The sequence below is a fragment of the Macrobrachium rosenbergii genome, chromosome 8 (genome assembly GCF_040412425.1).
Source record: "Macrobrachium rosenbergii isolate ZJJX-2024 chromosome 8, ASM4041242v1, whole genome shotgun sequence".
Taxonomy (NCBI): Eukaryota; Metazoa; Arthropoda; class Malacostraca; order Decapoda; family Palaemonidae; genus Macrobrachium; species Macrobrachium rosenbergii.
In genome coordinates, this window is record NC_089748.1 from 50856996 (window position 1) to 50863051 (window position 6056).

A 6056-nucleotide genomic window follows, 5' to 3' on the forward strand; every position below is an offset into this window, starting at 1 on the left:
ATCAAGAAAGTCAAATAGAATTGCTATGTTCTCTCAAACGTCACATTCTTTAAATTTGGCAATTTTCTCTTTTATCTGAAGGGACTTCCCACATAAATCATCTTCACGCTCTTTCAAATATTGTGATTTAAAGTGATTTTAGAATAAGATATATTCTTTATTTTATAATGTACTGGACTTTAAACATACATGACCTTGAAACCCGTATTATTTTCAAATTAGTTTTTTCTTTTCATAGTATGAGAAAAATCTTCCAATTTCATTTTAAATTACTCTGAAGTAAGCTAATTTCCAAACTTTATTGACAGTATACGTGACTGACAATAGTATTTCTCATCCTATAGTAAGTTTTTTCGGGAAGGGCGATAATCTTGGAAATATAGCCGGTTTAGAATGCAAATAATATTTGCATTGCATCCTAAATAACTTCTGAGTAAGAGTATTCCCATATTACTCAAGTGACTGCGAAAATGTAGCGCTCCAGCTTTTAAAATTACATCGAAATAAAGTATAAAGATGCTTCCCTTACTAATGGTTTAAAATTTAAAAATTTTGGAGTTTCATTGTGAAAAGAAACTCAACATAAAAATATTCTTAAATGATTACCTAACACTGATTAGCAACCAGCGCCTTCTCCTTTCAAAGAGGCATCAACATGGAAATCGAACGTTATGTATTTTAAGATGTAATTTTGCTAGTTTTTGATGAGTTGTAATGTCGTTACAAGTAACAACAGTTTAACAAACAACACTGATAAATAAATTAAATTATTATTATTAAAATAGTTTAACCAGACCACTGAGCTAACTATCAGCTCTCATAGGGCTGGCCCGAAGGATTAGGATGAAATGACAAGTCTGGGCTAGAAGCCTAGCACTGGGACCTATTAGGCGAGTGACCTATTAGGTCACTCGCCAATGATGAATGAACGAAAATGAAAATGAAATTAAAAGCTGTAAAAAGGCATCCGCTTCCATACTGGAACACACTCACACAATAAATACATTTATACCCATGCTTCCATATACACTCACTAAAAAGGTATATTAAAATTCGAAATAAATTAAGTCAAATCATAAAATTTACTTGTTTTAAATTCAATTTTACTGATCGATTGATTTTTTATATTTTATCAATTAACTCGCAGCTTCTCATGAACATTAAAATGGGTACTATTGGGAATGTTGAAAAAGGGATATATCGAAAGATAACTACCAGTAGACTTGCTGCAAATCAAAGGAAACTTGCAGCTGATAAGCAGGAGCAGCAGATTATGGCCTTTGCTTAATCCCTAAACAAAATAGAAGCCATAATTCCAAATGAAAAAAAAAAAACCAGTCACTCAACAGCTTAAGTGCAACTCGAAGTCTTTCTTATAATGGCAGTTTCACCAGTGGAGTCCGCTGCTTATATCATTTACTTTTTCAAGCTACGAATGGTCAATGAATCTCAGAGCATTGATCACTATTATAGTTTTTTTTTTTTACTATGGTATATGGCAACGAATCTCAGAGTAATGATCTTTATTATAAGTTTTTTTTACTATGGTATAGGTCAACGAATCTCAGTAATAATCACTATTACAGTTTTTTTTTTTACTATGATATAGGTCAACGAATCTCAGAGTAATGATCATTATTATAGGGTCTTTAGCTATGTTATAAGTAGAAGAAAGACCTCAAATTTCAAAGTATTAAGAACTAGCATCGCTGTAAATCAGATCTTGCTTTAACTTCTGATATGGATCGTTTACAATCAGAATTTCCAATATCAGGTCCCAGGGTTAAAAGAGCATTCGTGTTAAGCAGTAGAAAAAATTCTCAAACATCAGTACCTTTCCAGTATAAGCCTTCAACGTTACTGTTTCACCATACAGACAGATAGCAGAGATGTCATATAAAAATGATCAGGCTGATACTAAAAATAATAATCTCTAAAGCGTTACGACCGGCTTCATATGAATTACACTGCTGACATGAATTCTAACATATTTGGGTGCAAGAGACTGAAGGCACACCAAGCTTCTCCGCCGTCCAAGTTTGGTTCTGGTGGTCATTCACTGAGTCCCTCGCAAGGCGCGCATTTTTAACTCGTAAATCGTTTAGACTTTATCATTTTACATTTTCACATTTTTGTTTTATCAACCGCATCCCAATCTGATGATTTTTATTATTATTTTCACTTTCCCAAGTTGATTTTTTTTTTATAATTTTCATTTTTTTTATCAACCACATCCCAATCTGATGATTTTTTATTATCATTTTCATTTTCTTTTACTAACCATATCCCAAGTTGATTTTTTTTTTATAATTTTCATTTTTTTTTTATAAACCACATCCCAATTTGATGATTTTATTTTTTATTTTAATTTTTTATCGACCACATCCATATCTGATGAAAGACTAGTAACCACTACAATAACTAAAAAATAAAAAAAATTGATTGTTGTTCTTGAAGATGCAGAACGAGAGTAGAAGTGAACATCTGTTCTGAAAGCAGTTCAGAAACTGGGAGGTTCACGTTAGTATGTCGGGGTCATGTACGAGTACTGTCCCTGTTTTAAATCAACGATACCCAGTCCTAGGATACAAAAAAAAAAAAAAAAAAAGGCTGTTAAATACAGAAGACTGACTGATACTAATATACGAGGCGACGCGCACATACGGGCCAAGTCTGAGCACTACCATTATGGCCCACGCCCTGTGGAAACTACCAAAATGAACCTGTTTATTTTCTCTGAACGGGAAAAATACTCCAGTAAGCAAAAAAATAAAAAAAAAAAAGCTGATGCTACAGTAATAGTGATTGCACTTACTTCATTTATATTTACAAAATGATGATAGTGAGTGTTGCAAGTCACGCCGACGCCAAATAAAATGAAGAATAATCATATTACTATAATGTTCATAGACTGTTATATTGAAAAACCATTTTTAATAAAACTGCCGACTTTCATTCTTACGTAGATATCAAACATTTATGTAAAAAAAGGTTACGGTACAGTGTAGCATCAATATAACAGGACATTTTAAACCATAACTAAGATTGTTAAAATATTTGACTTCATGGTACCTGTTGAGCGTAAAGACTTCACTTACATTTTAAATGATATGTTCAAGTTATGACAGCATCACCGTAGTGTTTCCATGAGGCGTATTGTTTTAAGTAACCGTTCGCAGTACAGGATTTAAGCTGGAAATGACATTAGGTTTATCTTAGAAAAAAGTGATTATACGTAAACAGTCCAATATAATCTGCAAAGTCAAAAACAGTTGAGTTTGGTTTATAATTAGATGGGTGACCACCAAGAAATGGCAGATGCCGTCGGGACATAAGCCCTTGAACATCTATGGGTTAAAGAGTGCGGCTTGCAACTGCATCCGATGCATGTATATAAATACACACACACACACACACATATATATATTGTATATGTACAGTATATGTATTTCTGTGTACTGTAGGTGTATGAATTTGTATGCATAATATTCAACATGAATTTAAAGTATTTGTTATTCAACCCTAACCAATACAATTAATTTGTATACTAAGAAAACCATTGCACAAGAATTGTGTGTTAAAGTAAATATTAATCTTTCATTGATTAAGATGAACACCCTTCATGTATAAACAAACAAACACATGCACACACGCGCGCGCGAGCGCTCTCATTAGTTCTAGAGTCGAAAGGTACAGTTTAGATTCCGTAGAGTGTTTCAACATGCTTTTGTTGATGGAGCCACTTCAAAACATACCCAAACTACTTGAAAACTGGCTAAATTTGTGGTGATAATAAGATAAATCCCACAATATTTTTTCTTTTTGTGAATCTTTGCTTAGCGTAGAAATATTTCAAGATCATAATTTACTTAGATTTTTCATTGTTATACAAAATAAGGACACGAATGCATTGTGGGCTGACAGGCCATGTATAAGTTGAGAGCACTCATTTTCATTTTTTATCTAAGACAGTTCATTCGTTCCCAGAATAACTAATAAAAAAAAACCCAAAGAAAATGACGTCTCACCTGTAATCTTCTCAAGGTCTTGATGATGCGGTTGTTTTGACGTCATTCTGCATTTATCCCACACAAAGCCTCTTCGTTTCGAAAACCTGACATCAGTCAAAACCGAACATCTTTTCGTACGAACACTCACTTCGTAATCTATTTTACCTAACTTGCTTTTTTTCACAGTTCATTCACATTTCACTCGCTTCATCTCCAGCATTCTCAGTCCTTGTTCGTAAACGAGACACACATCACACAAACACAGTCCTTCGTTCGTTATTCAGAGCGAGAGGCACGTTTTTCAGTATCTTGGCACTGAACTTAATTGGCAGTCCATTATGATAAGAAGGCCTTCGATTCGGTACGGCAAACGGGCTCTAGTCAAAACGATGGCCAAACCTGCCACATCTACACTGACCAAGAGCCTGACATTCACTGAGCCACATGGATTAACTCACTTAGATGTTTCATTCTCATGCTTGATGCGCATTCCGCTTCCAGATCGACTTGGGAAACGTCCTTTGCTCTTGCTGAGAACTGGTTTGCGCAGGGCGGAAGCTTCCTCACTCGAGGGGGCTTAAATTAATTATAAATAACATCCAGGGGGGCTTTCTTATTAAAATTCTATCGATGTTCAGACGTTTCACGGTGCCATTCATCTTACGTCTGGCAGACGGGCCTTCATAAATAACCCAGGGCTTTCATTGGTTATAGGACAGTGGGCGGGGCCACTCTTACACATTACTGGCTGATGCGAGATGCAATTGGCCGAAGGGGCGTCGCTGCCAGCACCCTCCATCCCTGAATCATCTCGCGCTCATTATGTATTACAAATCCAGCCTCTTAAAAAGGAATGTGCCACCAAATGAATGACATCGTTGCCGGTTGCGTTGGGATCCCGGTGAATATGAGATGTAATTCATCAAAGGACGGACGGACGTACAGGCAAGTGGATGTCGTCAGCTGCTGTAATTTCGTAGGTGAAGCTGTTTCATCCTTGATTTTTTTTTTTTTTTTATCTTCATGCCATTCTAGTGAGCTGGTTACTTAATGAGAAATTTTATTACCGTTTCGATCGTTACATTGGAGTGGTTTTATACAGTTTATCTCCACAGGCTTTCCACGATGATAAATATTTAGATAATTGAGCAAGAGCTGATTGTCCCAGTCCAGTAAAGGTAAATTTATTGTTATTGTCATTATCATTATCATGTATCGTTCAACGTCTCTTAAAACGATGGAGAATAGGCTATAATGTAAATTATGTTTATAATGACGGAACTGTAACGCAAGAAAAAATGGAAATAATGACATACGGTTCAAGCCTAAGCAGGTGACTTCTTTGCTATAGGAATTTTAAAGTTTGTAATTAATGTGTTTGGACGACAATCTAAATACTGATAACCTATAAGCATTTTTAGATCAAAATATATGCAGAAGGTACTTTACATTTTAATCAATGCCATAAATAATAATGCCAGCAGCCCCAAGTACAGTTCACGTTTTGAGAACTCAATAAAGCGACAAAAATTGCGAAATAACTTTCCGAACAGGGTCCTAAAAATCTTACGAACTATACAAACCCCATAACCAGCTTCAAATATATTGACAATTCTAAACCTGGAGAAATGCGTTAATCTTTAGGCTTAACCATTGCTTATCGTAGGGATATACTGTAGAATTAATGAAAGATAATTTGGCATGCTTTTAATCAGACAAGTTCTGGAGCTTCATAACATTTTATTAAGGACGTCTTTGTTGTCTTTCCAGTAGGCACTACTTACTGTTCTTTGCAGCGTCCCTTCGGCTCCTAGCTGCAACCCCTTTCATTCCTTTTATTGTACCTCCATTCATATCCTCTTTTTTCCATCTTACTTTCCACACTCTCCTAACAATTGTTTCATAGTGCAACTGCGAGGTTTTCCTCCTGTTACACCTCCCAGACCTTTTCAGCGCTGAATGACCTCATAGGTTCCAGCGCTTGGCCTTTGGCCTAAATTCTGCATTCCAGTCCATTCCAGTTCCTAGTCTTTCTTCATCCACTGT

The 6056-nt window shown here is 35.5% G+C and overlaps 1 protein-coding gene across 1 annotated transcript in view; it reads right to left on the reverse strand.

The window, feature by feature from the left end:
- The window catches only part of LOC136840852 (protein Wnt-5b-like), a 37638-nt gene extending 33213 nt beyond the window's left edge, over nucleotides 1-4425 (reverse strand). The window contains exon 1 of the mRNA XM_067107798.1: nucleotides 4029-4425. The gene's annotated coding sequence lies outside the window, so the exon portion shown is untranslated. The remainder of the gene's footprint in view (nucleotides 1-4028) is intronic.
- Nucleotides 4426-6056: the final 1631 nt, after the last annotated feature.